The 14,610-nt window shown below is 49.2% G+C and overlaps 8 non-coding genes and 1 pseudogene across 8 annotated transcripts; all 9 read left to right on the top strand.

Annotated features, from left to right (window-relative positions):
* Positions 1-459: 459 nt before the first annotated feature.
* On the top strand, positions 460-650 carry LOC141195682 (U2 spliceosomal RNA). The gene has a single exon (XR_012268261.1). It is a non-coding gene; the product is annotated as a U2 spliceosomal RNA (small nuclear RNA).
* Positions 651-1,770: 1,120 nt separating this feature from the next.
* LOC141195681 (U2 spliceosomal RNA) lies at positions 1,771-1,961 on the top strand. Its single transcript, XR_012268260.1, has one exon. It is a non-coding gene; the product is annotated as a U2 spliceosomal RNA (small nuclear RNA).
* A 1,121-nt stretch (positions 1,962-3,082) lies between these two features.
* Positions 3,083-3,198, top strand: LOC141196480 (U2 spliceosomal RNA; annotated as a pseudogene).
* A 4,563-nt stretch (positions 3,199-7,761) lies between these two features.
* LOC141196260 (U2 spliceosomal RNA) lies at positions 7,762-7,955 on the top strand. Its single transcript, XR_012268823.1, has one exon. It is a non-coding gene; the product is annotated as a U2 spliceosomal RNA (small nuclear RNA).
* Positions 7,956-9,076: 1,121 nt separating this feature from the next.
* Positions 9,077-9,267, top strand: LOC141195941 (U2 spliceosomal RNA). The gene has a single exon (XR_012268512.1). It is a non-coding gene; the product is annotated as a U2 spliceosomal RNA (small nuclear RNA).
* A 1,120-nt stretch (positions 9,268-10,387) lies between these two features.
* On the top strand, positions 10,388-10,578 carry LOC141196014 (U2 spliceosomal RNA). Its single transcript, XR_012268583.1, has one exon. It is a non-coding gene; the product is annotated as a U2 spliceosomal RNA (small nuclear RNA).
* Positions 10,579-11,697: 1,119 nt separating this feature from the next.
* On the top strand, positions 11,698-11,888 carry LOC141196141 (U2 spliceosomal RNA). The gene has a single exon (XR_012268706.1). It is a non-coding gene; the product is annotated as a U2 spliceosomal RNA (small nuclear RNA).
* Positions 11,889-13,007: 1,119 nt separating this feature from the next.
* On the top strand, positions 13,008-13,198 carry LOC141195680 (U2 spliceosomal RNA). The gene has a single exon (XR_012268259.1). It is a non-coding gene; the product is annotated as a U2 spliceosomal RNA (small nuclear RNA).
* A 1,119-nt stretch (positions 13,199-14,317) lies between these two features.
* On the top strand, positions 14,318-14,508 carry LOC141195843 (U2 spliceosomal RNA). Its single transcript, XR_012268418.1, has one exon. It is a non-coding gene; the product is annotated as a U2 spliceosomal RNA (small nuclear RNA).
* The last annotated feature ends 102 nt before the right edge of the window (positions 14,509-14,610 follow it).

Below are 14,610 nucleotides of genomic sequence, written 5' to 3'. Positions count from 1 at the left end.
GCCTGCAGTAGACGGAATGTGGCAATGGAACGCTGGCTGCGCGTGTCATAATAGGCTCTGAGCCTTTATATACCTGCGCACAGCAGCAGCCACCTTCAGTCTGCTGCTGGACAGCCAGCAGCAGCAGCAGCAGGAGAGGTAATTAATCAGCAACCCTCCTGCTAAGGGTAGACAGCTGCTCGTTCCACCCCCCCCCCCTGCCTTAATTGGTTCTCCTCCCTTCCAACGGTGTTGAGGCGGGTGGGAACAGCCGGGGGTTGAGGGTACTGTGCTAAAAGAGGTGGAGTTATGCAGATCTAAAACGCGTGGATTGCAGCAGCAGCAAGCCGAAAAGTGCAGGCATGTGAGGGATCTAGAGGTTGACAGCATGTCTTCTTAACGGGAGTCCAGGTGGCCATCTCCACAAATGGACTTTTCAGAATCCTTGGGTGGCACCGTAGTCGGAAACCAATTCTGGTTATCGCTTCTCGGCCTTTTGGCTAAGATCAAGTGTAGTATCTGTTCTTATCAGTTTAATATCTGATACGTCCCCTATCTGGGGACCATATATTAAATGGATTTTTAGAACAGGGAGATGGAAAAAGAGCTTGCTCTGTCCACTCCACGCATTGACCTGGTATTGCAGTATCTCCAGGACCGGTGCACCCCTTCTTTAATGCAGTTTCTAAAATCAGAAAGAATTGAATTCAATGCTTTTTGTTCATTTTGCTTGTTTGTCGGATTTTGGGATGGACTCTTTGGCTTTGCTTTTCTTCTCCTCATTGGATTTTTCATGTTAAAAGTTGCAGAAGCCAGATGACAAGCTCATTTTGGTTCAACTTCAGCAACTGTGCATTGCATTGCCATGTAATGTAATGTAATGCAATGCTATCTATCTAGCTCTCCCTCTATACTTCCTTTTGGATAAACAGACATATTAGGCAAGCATTTTGGAGCTTTCACCTAAATAACTACAGGTGGTGAGATAAGCTGCACAATATAATTGACCTTTCAGTATATTGTTGCACACACACCATCTATTTAGCAAATGCCCTTGTTATCAACAGCAGCCTTTTAAACTCACCTGAGCTAACAGGTATGTGAGCTGGTTACTCTGCTGCGCTTAAAATTTCTTTTTTGGTTTGCTACAATGCCTTTTCTGAAACGTTGTCTCCCTCTGCTGGAACACTGACTTCTTTCATTTAATGCCTGCAGACTATAAAAGAGAAACCAACCCAAAAAGTTTGGTTGATTAGTCTGTGGCATTCTTTTAAACTGTTGCTTATGGCGGTCTCTGTGAGCTTCTCAGTGACATTCAGCCATCCAGGTATCCCGCCTGCAGTAGACGGAATGTGGCAATGGAACGCTGGCTGCGCGTGTCATAATAGGCTCTGAGCCTTTATATACCTGCGCACAGCAGCAGCCACCTTCAGTCTGCTGCTGGACAGCCAGCAGCAGCAGCAGCAGGAGAGGTAATTAATCAGCAACCCTCCTGCTAAGGGTAGACAGCTGCTCGTTCCACCCCCCCCCTGCCTTAATTGGTTCTCCTCCCTTCCAACGGTGTTGAGGCGGGTGGGAACAGCCGGGGGTTGAGGGTACTGTGCTAAAAGAGGTGGAGTTATGCAGATCTAAAACGCGTGGATTGCAGCAGCAGCAAGCCGAAAAGTGCAGGCATGTGAGGGATCTAGAGGTTGACAGCATGTCTTCTTAACGGGAGTCCAGGTGGCCATCTCCACAAATGGACTTTTCAGAATCCTTGGGTGGCACCGTAGTCGGAAACCAATTCTGGTTATCGCTTCTCGGCCTTTTGGCTAAGATCAAGTGTAGTATCTGTTCTTATCAGTTTAATATCTGATACGTCCCCTATCTGGGGACCATATATTAAATGGATTTTTAGAACAGGGAGATGGAAAAAGAGCTTGCTCTGTCCACTCCACGCATTGACCTGGTATTGCAGTATCTCCAGGACCGGTGCACCCCTTCTTTAATGCAGTTTCTAAAATCAGAAAGAATTGAATTCAATGCTTTTTGTTCATTTTGCTTGTTTGTCGGATTTTGGGATGGACTCTTTGGCTTTGCTTTTCTTCTCCTCATTGGATTTTTCATGTTAAAAGTTGCAGAAGCCAGATGACAAGCTCATTTTGGTTCAACTTCAGCAACTGTGCATTGCATTGCCATGTAATGTAATGTAATGCAATGCTATCTATCTAGCTCTCCCTCTATACTTCCTTTTGGATAAACAGACATATTAGGCAAGCATTTTGGAGCTTTCACCTAAATAACTACAGGTGGTGAGATAAGCTGCACAATATAATTGACCTTTCAGTATATTGTTGCACACACACCATTTATTTAGCAAATGCCCTTGTTATCAACAGCAGCCTTTTAAACTCACCTGAGCTAACAGGTATGTGAGCTGGTTACTCTGCTGCGCTTAAAATTTCTTTTTTGGTTTGCTACAATGCCTTTTCTGAAACGTTGTCTCCCTCTGCTGGAACACTGACTTCTTTCATTTAATGCCTGCAGACTATAAAAGAGAAACCAACCCAAAAAGTTTGGTTGATTAGTCTGTGGCATTCTTTTAAACTGTTGCTTATGGCGGTCTCTGTGAGCTTCTCAGTGACATTCAGCCATCCAGGTATCCCGCCTGCAGTAGACGGAATGTGGCAATGGAACGCTGGCTGCGCGTGTCATAATAGGCTCTGAGCCTTTATATACCTGCGCACAGCAGCAGCCACCTTCAGTCTGCTGCTGGACAGCCAGCAGCAGCAGCAGCAGGAGAGGTAATTAATCAGCAACCCTCCTGCTAAGGGTAGACAGCTGCTCGTTCCACCCCCCCCCCCGCCTTAATTGGTTCTCCTCCCTTCCAACGGTGTTGAGGCGGGTGGGAACAGCCGGGGGTTGAGGGTACTGTGCTAAAAGAGGTGGAGTTATGCAGATCTAAAACGCGTGGATTGCAGCAGCAGCAAGCCGAAAAGTGCAGGCATGTGAGGGATCTAGAGGTTGACAGCATGTCTTCTTAACCGGAGTCCAGGTGGCCATCTCCACAAATGGACTTTTCAGAATCCTTGGGTGGCACCGTAGTCGGAAACCAATTCTGGTTATCGCTTCTCGGCCTTTTGGCTAAGATCAAGTGTAGTATCTTTTGAAAAGGCAGTTTTGTCCTTGGGCTGCCCTAGTAAATTGATGCATATTACACACTGGTTTGGTGCACTTGTTAGTACGCCAGGTGGCTCATAGAGTTATCTGATGGAAAACATGGCCCTCCAGGATCGAAGTCACTAGGCTGGGTAAGTGTGAGGGCTTTGGAGCAATGTGCCCCAGGAGTAGGCGCCCTGGTGGGAGTCCAAGCTTACTGGGACTGGGAACCCCAGAGAGACTTGGCTTCGTAGCACGCCGCACCTTTGCCAATCATACTTTCTGAGCAACCCCCCCTATTCCTGGCCTCCGGGCTAGGAAGGGGAATTTTTATAAACCCGGTCGGAGGTCCGGTCAGCTTTGGGCTGAGAAACCAACACAGGCTCCAGCTCCACTAGGGTGGCAGCCTAGATGGAAGCTGGGAGCACGAAAACGGCTCTTCTCCGGCTTCGGCTAGGGAGAGCATCGGAGATCCCTGACCCTCGCTGTGGCCTTCTGGCTCGGAGGGATGGGGATGGTTTATTGGGGACCCTCTCCTCCGGGAAGGGTCCACATGAATCCTCCCCTCGTGCGCTGTTTTGGTGTGACTTCGGTCACATTTTTCAGTGCCTTGGATGCAGCTTCAATCAAAAATCTGTTCTTATCAGTTCGCCAGGAACCGGCTCATCTTGAGGAGGGAGAGGATGTCCATCCAGGACTGCCGCAGGCTGATCCACAGCCTGCTCAGAGACTATTCCTTCGTGGACGGTCCGGAGGACGAGGATGAGGACTAAACCCCTCCTCCCCCTCTCCCCTTATGTGTCTTGTCTTTCAATAAAGCTTCGGGCCTGTGATTTTCCCCTCCCCATCCCCTTTTTCCCAATCCCCATCCCTTATCACGGTTCGTCGTACTGTATTGATTGACATGCTTTTTCTTTCAGATTGAGTGTTTTGTGTAGCATAGGGGTGTGATGTGTCTAGTTAGTGCGTCGTATCCTCATGCTATGTAAATGACGCGCCCCTGGGCCTGTGTCGCGCTGCGTTGCGCACGCGGGAGCTTACCCGGAGCCGGATCTGTTTAGGGTTGTAGTCTCGTGGCGGTGACCCGGTCCGTGCCCAGGGAGTCAAACTGGACGGCAGTCTGTTAGCGGTAGAAAATGGTTGATGACTACGCCACCCGTTGAATGCAGCCAGGGGGCTGCTGCTGCAGGGCAGACCGCTGAGGCCGGTGGAAGGATGGTGCAGCGTGATAGTATAACCCCCAACGGGAGGGGTATGGCCTCAGGGCAGCCGACGTGGATGATGGGGGTAGCAAGAACCACTCAGAGACGGTATGGTAGCGTTCAGGGTCTTTACTGGTAACAACGATAGACCCTCCCGGAGTACTTGCTAGCGAACGGGGCCTGGTCAGTCCTTGAGCAGATGGGATCTCCCCTGGCCAGGCGTAGTTGTAGGCCTCCCAAGCTGACTGTACTCTTCTGGCTACCTTGCTAGAAGCTGATGTAAGTAGCCCACGTCCCTGAGTGTACCGTGTGGTGCTCACCCGTATGGCCGGTGACTCGGGGCCTTCTAATGGCTTCCGCTCCACGATGGCGGTGCTGGTCCCACGCGTGTGACCGGGCCTTCGGGCTTCTGGGCCAGGGGACCTGAAATCCCCTGCCTGACGGATTCTGCTGCTGGGTAGAAGTTATTCCCCACAGCCTCGGACTCCGGGTCCGGTAAAGAATCTTCTTAGTCAGGGCGAGCTCTTTAGCTGCCAGCCCCTGACTCCTTGTGACTCTGCTGCTTCCTATGCTGCTCTTGTCTCTACTCTTCCTGGACTCCAGGCTCAGGCCCCTGGACAGGGCCTGCCTGTGGAGCAGAGCCCATAGAGCAGCTCTGCTCCCTGTCTTCTCCTCTCAGAACTCCCTACCCTGCCTCAGCCCCAGGTTTATATAGGGGAAGTCCTTCCCCTCCCAAGACTGGGCAGGAGGTGTGGCATGCACAGGATCCCTGACCAAAGGACCTCCCACCTGCTCTCAGACGTAATATCTCTATCACTGTGGCAACCAGACCCCTGGGGTGTCACATTCCCCCCTAGTGAAATTTAGTACTCCGGGACTAAACATATTTTTGTAACATAACAAAGTATAAACAATAACATTACAATAAGGAAACGCATAAAGCTGGTCACGGCGTGTCCGTAACCGGGTGCAGTCTTTGAAGAAAGCAAGGTGTCCATTTCACCAAAACAGGGAGACGTAACCAGGTAGGGGTCTGCCCTACCCCGAGTCCTTAACAGTCTTTTAGTCCATCCTGGGTTACGCTCCACTAACTGTACAAAGGATTCCCGGTAAATCCACCAAGGACTCCTATAAATAACTGGAAACACATAATATTTACAAGATATGGCCGCTCTCAGTCCTCGGCCAGTGGGGATAAGGATTGGCTGCTCACAGTCCTCAGCCTGTGGGGAGATGGGATGGCTGCTCACAGTCCTCAGCCTGGTTAAGGATAGGGGACACACGGGAACAGTTCACACTTGTCCCAACGGGGACCATATTTTAATTAGCAACACAAGTACCCCTACGGGTAACTATGTACAGTTCCACTTTACCGTACTTCAGTAACGGCATCCTCCTGCTCCTTCTTGTGTGTAGGCTTCAGACCCGTCCGGGTCCTCTTGGCTTTCCTCGTATTGGTAGTACTGCAGCTCCTCCTTGGTTAACGTGGAGGGCGTACAGTCCTTTTGCACCTGGGGAGTTCAGGCCTTGCGACCAGGCGTGGAGAGGGTCGCCGTTGATGACGCCCGGGGTCAGAGGGTGCAACTTTGGGCCTGGGCGCGGGCTGGTGGTGGTAGTGCCCAGGGCTGGAGCAGGTCGGTGTCTGCAGCGCCCGGAATCGGCGGCTCCACCAGGGGGCCCGGGAGCAGGCTGACGCTGGCAGCGTCCGGGACAGGGAGACTCCTCTTACTTGCTCCCGCGACCGCTCCTGCGTCACGCGTCTTCTCCCGGCGCTGGTCGGGGCCGGCGACGACTGGGGCACTGCCGATGCTGGGCAGCTTAGTCTGCTGCCGGTCCGCCATCTTGCTGTCCGTTCCTGGTGTCCTCCTCCCCCCTAGTGGACCGTGGCCTACCTTCCGGAGATCCTCTTCCGTAGGCCGCGGCTCCGCAGTCAATCGTCGGGGTAGAGGACCTGGCGTCGCGCTCCTGTGACGTCGGCGTCTGCTGGGCTCCTTCCAGGACCTTACGCAACGTCCGGACGTGAGGCGGGGCTTCAGTTCTCGCGCGCTTTCGGAGTCCACGCCCCTCTTCTTCCCGCGCGGCGTCTCCAAGATGGCGCCGGATGGCGGGAAAACTCCTCGGATGGCGGGAAGAAGGCAGAAGATGGCGCCGGATGGCGGGAAAACTCCACCGATGGCGGGAAGAAGGCTGAAGATGGCGCCGGATGGCGGGAATCTTCACCGATGGCGGGAATCTTCACCACTGGTAAGTTTGAACAGTCTTTGCTTTTCAGGCACGCAGTACCCGGTGGTTGCGGGCACGTGATCCTGCCGACTACGCCAAAGTTGACGCGCCCCTGGGCCTGTGTCGCGCTGCGTTGCGCACGCGGGAGCTTACCCGGAGCCGGATCTGTTTAGGGTTGTAGTCTCGTGGCGGTGACCCGGTCCGTGCCCAGGGAGTCAAACTGGACGGCAGTCTGTTAGCGGTAGAAAATGGTTGATGACTACGCCACCCGTTGAATGCAGCCAGGGGGCTGCTGCTGCAGGGCAGACCGCTGAGGCCGGTGGAAGGATGGTGCAGCGTGATAGTATAACCCCCAACGGGAGGGGTATGGCCTCAGGGCAGCCGACGTGGATGATGGGGGTAGCAAGAACCACTCAGAGACGGTATGGTAGCGTTCAGGGTCTTTACTGGTAACAACGATAGACCCTCCCGGAGTACTTGCTAGCGAACGGGGCCTGGTCAGTCCTTGAGCAGATGGGATCTCCCCTGGCCAGGCGTAGTTGTAGGCCTCCCAAGCTGACTGTACTCTTCTGGCTACCTTGCTAGAAGCTGATGTAAGTAGCCCACGTCCCTGAGTGTACCGTGTGGTGCTCACCCGTATGGCCGGTGACTCGGGGCCTTCTAATGGCTTCCGCTCCACGATGGCGGTGCTGGTCCCACGCGTGTGACCGGGCCTTCGGGCTTCTGGGCCAGGGGACCTGAAATCCCCTGCCTGACGGATTCTGCTGCTGGGTAGAAGTTATTCCCCACAGCCTCGGACTCCGGGTCCGGTAAAGAATCTTCTTAGTCAGGGCGAGCTCTTTAGCTGCCAGCCCCTGACTCCTTGTGACTCTGCTGCTTCCTATGCTGCTCTTGTCTCTACTCTTCCTGGACTCCAGGCTCAGGCCCCTGGACAGGGCCTGCCTGTGGAGCAGAGCCCATAGAGCAGCTCTGCTCCCTGTCTTCTCCTCTCAGAACTCCCTACCCTGCCTCAGCCCCAGGTTTATATAGGGGAAGTCCTTCCCCTCCCAAGACTGGGCAGGAGGTGTGGCATGCACAGGATCCCTGACCAAAGGACCTCCCACCTGCTCTCAGACGTAATATCTCTATCACTGTGGCAACCAGACCCCTGGGGTGTCACATAAATATGATGTAGAATTCTGTGTGTACTGGGCTGCGGCACTGTACACTGTCTGTTAACTTATTTTTTGTGCTAATAAAAGATATATTCAATCAAAAAAATCTGTTCTTATCAGTTTAATATCTGATACGTCCCCTATCTGGGGACCATATATTAAATGGATTTTTAGAACAGGGAGATGGAAAAAGAGCTTGCTCTGTCCACTCCACGCATTGACCTGGTATTGCAGTATCTCCAGGACCGGTGCACCCCTTCTTTAATGCAGTTTCTAAAATCAGAAAGAATTGAATTCAATGCTTTTTGTTCATTTTGCTTGTTTGTCGGATTTTGGGATGGACTCTTTGGCTTTGCTTTTCTTCTCCTCATTGGATTTTTCATGTTAAAAGTTGCAGAAGCCAGATGACAAGCTCATTTTGGTTCAACTTCAGCAACTGTGCATTGCATTGCCATGTAATGTAATGTAATGCAATGCTATCTATCTAGCTCTCCCTCTATACTTCCTTTTGGATAAACAGACATATTAGGCAAGCATTTTGGAGCTTTCACCTAAATAACTACAGGTGGTGAGATAAGCTGCACAATATAATTGACCTTTCAGTATATTGTTGCACACACACCATCTATTTAGCAAATGCCCTTGTTATCAACAGCAGCCTTTTAAACTCACCTGAGCTAACAGGTATGTGAGCTGGTTACTCTGCTGCGCTTAAAATTTCTTTTTTGGTTTGCTACAATGCCTTTTCTGAAACGTTGTCTCCCTCTGCTGGAACACTGACTTCTTTCATTTAATGCCTGCAGACTATAAAAGAGAAACCAACCCAAAAAGTTTGGTTGATTAGTCTGTGGCATTCTTTTAAACTGTTGCTTATGGCGGTCTCTGTGAGCTTCTCAGTGACATTCAGCCATCCAGGTATCCCGCCTGCAGTAGACGGAATGTGGCAATGGAACGCTGGCTGCGTGTGTCATAATAGGCTCTGAGCCTTTATATACCTGCGCACAGCAGCAGCCACCTTCAGTCTGCTGCTGGACAACCAGCAGCAGCAGCAGCAGGAGAGGTAATTAATCAGCAACCCTCCTGCTAAGGGTAGACAGCTGCTCGTTCCACCCCCCCCCCCGCCTTAATTGGTTCTCCTCCCTTCCAATGGTGTTGAGGCGGGTGGGAACAGCCGGGGGTTGAGGGTACTGTGCTAAAAGAGGTGGAGTTATGCAGATCTAAAACGCGTGGATTGCAGCAGCAGCAAGCCGAAAAGTGCAGGCATGTGAGGGATCTAGAGGTTGACAGCATGTCTTCTTAACGGGAGTCCAGGTGGCCATCTCCACAAATGGACTTTTCAGAATCCTTGGGTGGCACCGTAGTCGGAAACCAATTCTGGTTATCGCTTCTCGGCCTTTTGGCTAAGATCAAGTGTAGTATCTGTTCTTATCAGTTTAATATCTGATACTTCCCCTATCTGGGGACCATATATTAAATGGATTTTTAGAACAGGGAGATGGAAAAAGAGCTTGCTCTGTCCACTCCACGCATTGACCTGGTATTGCAGTATCTCCAGGACCGGTGCACCCCTTCTTTAATGCAGTTTCTAAAATCAGAAAGAATTGAATTCAATGCTTTTTGTTCATTTTGCTTGTTTGTCGGATTTTGGGATGGACTCTTTGGCTTTGCTTTTCTTCTCCTCATTGGATTTTTCATGTTAAAAGTTGCAGAAGCCAGATGACAAGCTCATTTTGGTTCAACTTCAGCAACTGTGCATTGCATTGCCATGTAATGTAATGTAATGCAATGCTATCTATCTAGCTCTCCCTCTATACTTCCTTTTGGATAAACAGACATATTAGGCAAGCATTTTGGAGCTTTCACCTAAATAACTACAGGTGGTGAGATAAGCTGCACAATATAATTGACCTTTCAGTATATTGTTGCACACACACCATCTATTTAGCAAATGCCCTTGTTATCAACAGCAGCCTTTTAAACTCACCTGAGCTAACAGGTATGTGAGCTGGTTACTCTGCTGCGCTTAAAATTTCTTTTTTGGTTTGCTACAATGCCTTTTCTGAAACGTTGTCTCCCTCTGCTGGAACACTGACTTCTTTCATTTAATGCCTGCAGACTATAAAAGAGAAACCAACCCAAAAAGTTTGGTTGATTAGTCTGTGGCATTCTTTTAAACTGTTGCTTATGGCGGTCTCTGTGAGCTTCTCAGTGACATTCAGCCATCCAGGTATCCCGCCTGCAGTAGACGGAATGTGGCAATGGAACGCTGGCTGCGCGTGTCATAATAGGCTCTGAGCCTTTATATACCTGCGCACAGCAGCAGCCACCTTCAGTCTGCTGCTGGACAGCCAGCAGCAGCAGCAGCAGGAGAGGTAATTAATCAGCAACCCTCCTGCTAAGGGTAGACAGCTGCTCGTTCCACCCCCCCCCCGCCTTAATTGGTTCTCCTCCCTTCCAACGGTGTTGAAGCGGGTGGGAACAGCCGGGGGTTGAGGGTACTGTGCTAAAAGAGGTGGAGTTATGCAGATCTAAAACGCGTGGATTGCAGCAGCAGCAAGCCGAAAAGTGCAGGCATGTGAGGGATCTAGAGGTTGACAGCATGTCTTCTTAACGGGAGTCCAGGTGGCCATCTCCACAAATGGACTTTTCAGAATCCTTGGGTGGCACCGTAGTCGGAAACCAATTCTGGTTATCGCTTCTCGGCCTTTTGGCTAAGATCAAGTGTAGTATCTGTTCTTATCAGTTTAATATCTGATACGTCCCCTATCTGGGGACCATATTTTAAATGGATTTTTAGAACAGGGAGATGGAAAAAGAGCTTGCTCTGTCCACTCCACGCATTGACCTGGTATTGCAGTATCTCCAGGACCGTTGCACCCCTTCTTTAATGCAGTTTCTAAAATCAGAAAGAATTGAATTCAATGCTTTTTGTTCATTTTGCTTGTTTGTCGGATTTTGGGATGGACTCTTTGACTTTGCTTTTCTTCTCCTCATTGGATTTTTCATGTTAAAAGTTGCAGAAGCCAGATGACAAGCTCATTTTGGTTCAACTTCAGCAACTGTGCATTACATTGCCATGTAATGTAATGTAATGCAATGCTATCTATCTAGCTCTCCCTCTATACTTCCTTTTGGATAAACAGACATATTAGGCAAGCATTTTGGAGCTTTCACCTAAATAACTACAGGTGGTGAGATAAGCTGCACAATATAATTGACCTTTCAGTATATTGTTGCACACACACCATCTATTTAGCAAATGCCCTTGTTATCAACAGCAGCCTTTTAAACTCACCTGAGCTAACAGGTATGTGAGCTGGTTACTCTGCTGCGCTTAAAATTTCTTTTTTGGTTTGCTACAATGCCTTTTCTGAAACGTTGTCTCCCTCTGCTGGAACACTGACTTCTTTCATTTAATGCCTGCAGACTATAAAAGAGAAACCAACCCAAAAAGTTTGGTTGATTAGTCTGTGGCATTCTTTTAAACTGTTGCTTATGGCGGTCTCTGTGAGCTTCTCAGTGACATTCAGCCATCCAGGTATCCCGCCTGCAGTAGACGGAATGTGGCAATGGAACGCTGGCTGCGCGTGTCATAATAGGCTCTGAGCCTTTATATACCTGCGCACAGCAGCAGCCACCTTCAGTCTGCTGCTGGACAGCCAGCAGCAGCAGGAGAGGTAATTAATCAGCAACCCTCCTGCTAAGGGTAGACAGCTGCTCGTTCCACCCCCCCCCCCCCCCGCCTTAATTGGTTCTCCTCCCTTCCAACGGTGTTGAGGCGGGTGGGAACAGCCGGGGGTTGAGGGTACTGTGCTAAAAGAGGTGGAGTTATGCAGATCTAAAACGCGTGGATTGCAGCAGCAGCAAGCCGAAAAGTGCAGGCATGTGAGGGATCTAGAGGTTGACAGCATGTCTTCTTAACAGGAGTCCAGGTGGCCATCTCCACAAATGGACTTTTCAGAATCCTTGGGTGGCACCGTAGTCGGAAACCAATTCTGGTTATCGCTTCTCGGCCTTTTGGCTAAGATCAAGTGTAGTATCTGTTCTTATCAGTTTAATATCTGATACGTCCCCTATCTCGGGACCATATATTAAATGGATTTTTAGAACAGGGAGATGGAAAAAGAGCTTGCTCTGTCCACTCCACGCATTGACCTGGTATTGCAGTATCTCCAGGACCGGTGCACCCCTTCTTTAATGCAGTTTCTAAAATCAGAAAGAATTGAATTCAATGCTTTTTGTTCATTTTGCTTGTTTGTCGGATTTTGGGATGGACTCTTTGGCTTTGCTTTTCTTCTCCTCATTGGATTTTTCATGTTAAAAGTTGCAGAAGCCAGATGACAAGCTCATTTTGGTTCAACTTCAGCAACTGTGCATTGCATTGCCATGTAATGTAATGTAATGCAATGCTATCTATCTAGCTCTCCCTCTATACTTCCTTTTGGATAAACAGACATATTAGGCAAGCATTTTGGAGCTTTCACCTAAATAACTACAGGTGGTGAGATAAGCTGCACAATATAATTGACCTTTCAGTATATTGTTGCACACACACCATCTATTTAGCAAATGCCCTTGTTATCAACAGCAGCCTTTTAAACTCACCTGAGCTAACAGGTATGTGAGCTGGTTACTCTGCTGCGCTTAAAATTTCTTTTTTGGTTTGCTACAATGCCTTTTCTGAAACGTTGTCTCCCTCTGCTGGAACACTGACTTCTTTCATTTAATGCCTGCAGACTATAAAAGAGAAACCAACCCAAAAAGTTTGGTTGATTAGTCTGTGGCATTCTTTTAAACTGTTGCTTATGGCGGTCTCTGTGAGCTTCTCAGTGACATTCAGCCATCCAGGTATCCCGCCTGCAGTAGACGGAATGTGGCAATGGAACGCTGGCTGCGCGTGTCATAATAGGCTCTGAGCCTTTATATACCTGCGCACAGCAGCAGCCACCTTCAGTCTGCTGCTGGACAGCCAGCAGCAGCAGCAGCAGGAGAGGTAATTAATCAGCAACCCTCCTGCTAAGGGTAGACAGCTGCTCGTTCCACCCCCCCCCGCCTTAATTGGTTCTCCTCCCTTCCAACGGTGTTGAGGCGGGTGGGAACAGCCGGGGGTTGAGGGTACTGTGCTAAAAGAGGTGGAGTTATGCAGATCTAAAACACGTGGATTGCAGCAGCAGCAAGCCGAAAAGTGCAGGCATGTGAGGGATCTAGAGGTTGACAGCATGTCTTCTTAACGGGAGTCCAGGTGGCCATCTCCACAAATGGACTTTTCAGAATCCTTGGGTGGCACCGTAGTCGGAAACCAATTCTGGTTATCGCTTCTCGGCCTTTTGGCTAAGATCAAGTGTAGTATCTGTTCTTATCAGTTTAATATCTGATACGTCCCCTATCTGGGGACCATATATTAAATGGATTTTTAGAACAGGGAGATGGAAAAAGAGCTTGCTCTGTCCACTCCACGCATTGACCTGGTATTGCAGTATCTCCAGGACCGGTGCACCCCTTCTTTAATGCAGTTTCTAAAATCAGAAAGAATTGAATTCAATGCTTTTTGTTCATTTTGCTTGTTTGTCGGATTTTGGGATGGACTCTTTGGCTTTGCTTTTCTTCTCCTCATTGGATTTTTCATGTTAAAAGTTGCAGAAGCCAGATGACAAGCTCATTTTGGTTCAACTTCAGCAACTGTGCATTGCATTGCCATGTAATATAATGTAATGCAATGCTATCTATCTAGCTCTCCCTCTATACTTCCTTTTGGATAAACAGACATATTAGGCAAGCATTTTGGAGCTTTCACCTAAATAACTACAGGTGGTGAGATAAGCTGCACAATATAATTGACCTTTCAGTATATTGTTGCACACACACCATCTATTTAGCAAATGCCCTTGTTATCAACAGCAGCCTTTTAAACTCACCTGAGCTAACAGGTATGTGAGCTGGTTACTCTGCTGCGCTTAAAATTTCTTTTTTGGTTTGCTACAATGCCTTTTCTGAAACGTTGTCTCCCTCTGCTGGAACACTGACTTCTTTCATTTAATGCCTGCAGACTATAAAAGAGAAACCAACCCAAAAAGTTTGGTTGATTAGTCTGTGGCATTCTTTTAAACTGTTGCTTATGGCGGTCTCTGTGAGCTTCTCAGTGACATTCAGCCATCCAGGTATCCCGCCTGCAGTAGACGGAATGTGGCAATGGAACGCTGGCTGCGCGTGTCATAATAGGCTCTGAGCCTTTATATACCTGCGCACAGCAGCAGCCACCTTCAGTCTGCTGCTGGACAGCCAGCAGCAGCAGCAGGAGAGGTAATTAATCAGCAACCCTCCTGCTAAGGGTAGACAGCTGCTCGTTCCACCCCCCCCCCCCGCCTTAATTGGTTCTCCTCCCTTCCAACGGTGTTGAGGCGGGTGGGAACAGCCGGGGGTTGAGGGTACTGTGCTAAAAGAGGTGGAGTTATGCAGATCTAAAACGCGTGGATTGCAGCAGCAGCAAGCCGAAAAGTGCAGGCATGTGAGGGATCTAGAGGTTGACAGCATGTCTTCTTAACGGGAGTCCAGGTGGCCATCTCCACAAATGGACTTTTCAGAATCCTTGGGTGGCACCGTAGTCGGAAACCAATTCTGGTTATCGCTTCTCGGCCTTTTGGCTAAGATCAAGTGTAGTATCTGTTCTTATCAGTTTAATATCTGATACGTCCCCTATCTGGGGACCATATATTAAATGGATTTTTAGAACAGGGAGATGGAAAATGAGCTTGCTCTGTCCACTCCACGCATTGACCTGGTATTGCAGTATCTCCAGGACCGGTGCACCCCTTCTTTAATGCAGTTTCTAAAATCAGAAAGAATTGAATTCAATGCTTTTGTTCATTTTGCTTGTTTGTCGTACTTTGGGATGGACTCTTTGGCTTTGCTTTTCT

Source organism: Phyllobates terribilis, unplaced genomic scaffold (genome assembly GCF_046119375.1).
Source record: "Phyllobates terribilis strain yellow unplaced genomic scaffold, ASM4611937v1 Scaffold_74__1_contigs__length_7073193, whole genome shotgun sequence".
NCBI lineage: Eukaryota > Metazoa > Chordata > Amphibia > Anura > Dendrobatidae > Phyllobates > Phyllobates terribilis.
This window is presented reverse-complemented; position numbering and strand designations above follow the sequence as displayed.